The sequence below is a fragment of the Macrobrachium nipponense genome, chromosome 7 (assembly GCF_015104395.2).
Source record: "Macrobrachium nipponense isolate FS-2020 chromosome 7, ASM1510439v2, whole genome shotgun sequence".
Lineage (NCBI taxonomy): Eukaryota > Metazoa > Arthropoda > Malacostraca > Decapoda > Palaemonidae > Macrobrachium > Macrobrachium nipponense.
Window position 1 is genome coordinate 931,110 of NC_061109.1, and position 1,347 is coordinate 932,456.

Here is a 1,347-nt window from a genome sequence, read left to right on the forward strand (position 1 = left end):
TGAGTTATTTGATATGGTTGTAGGAGTGCATCAGTGTTTGGTTACAACATTAGTAGAATGATTATCTGGAGCTAATAAACACTGGATACTTTTTGTATCATCTATACAGAAAGTTTTACATTTTTATGATTGTTTTCCTATGGAATCTCTCTCTCTCTCTCTCTCTCTCTCTCTCCTCTCTCTCTCTCTCTCTCTCTTTCAGGGAGAGAAAGGCATGATCTCTCCGAGGCAGGCCTGGCAGGGTGACGCCGCTTTTGTAACTGGGCGTACAGTTATATTCTAGGACATTAATGAATTATTATTTAGCATATTCTTAAAAACAGTTTAGTTTTATTTTTTTAATTCAAATGATTTGAGCTGTGGAGTAGTTGGCAGCCATCAGTAGGGGAAGAAGAAGAAGCTGTCTGTCTGTCTGTCGCAGCAGTTGACTGGAATTAGAGTTAGAAGGTTCCAATAATGTATGTTCAGATTTTGCATAAGATAACGTAGGATGTGAGAAGAAATATAATTAGCATTGTTTGTTCGAAGCAGGAAGATATCTGTCACCGCTTGGGGCACACGATTCCTTTTCTCTCTCTCTCTTTCTTTCTTTTTTTTTTTTTTTTTTTTGCCGAGCCGAGTAATCACGTGGAAGGATTGCACTATCTTTCGCAAGCATAAAACGTTTCACATACGCCTGATGCCTTTCATTTCATCATAAGTAATTAGAAATGTTTTGTATTGAAAAACCATCTTAATATTACTAGTAAATTAACTCTTATATCTCTCGATTTGTCAAAAGAGAATTTGTAGACTCGTAAGTAGCTTTGGTTTTGAAATGGAAAGTTTGTGACGTCACTCAAGGAAATGACAAAACTTAATTTCATTCTAGAAGATTCTATAATTATATCCTTTACTTCACATGACTTTTATTGTCTTAATCATGTAAAAATAAATGTTAGTTATAATTCTAATCTCACTTTCTTTCTACTTATTGTTTTGAAAGAGAATTTTTACGATACTACCTGAACTTCGGGTCAAAATCGATTTGAGCCCGTCAGGCCTTTCTGTCTCGCTCTTACAAGAGAGAGAGAGAGAGAGTGAGAGAGAGAGAGAGAGAGAGACACTTGTGAATTAATTTGCATTTACTTAAAATTCTTTTCAAATTTTATTGTTGTTTACCACTTGTGAATAAATTTCCACATTTTTGTTAGTACCTATCACTTTTGAATTTAGATTGAAATTAATTTTCTTGATTTTTTAAATAAATTTAATTTGATTTAATCTTACTTAATAATTAATTCAAGAATTAATTAAACTTTGTGTTGTTTTCAAGTAACAGTCAATTTCCCTGAGATTGTGAATTTC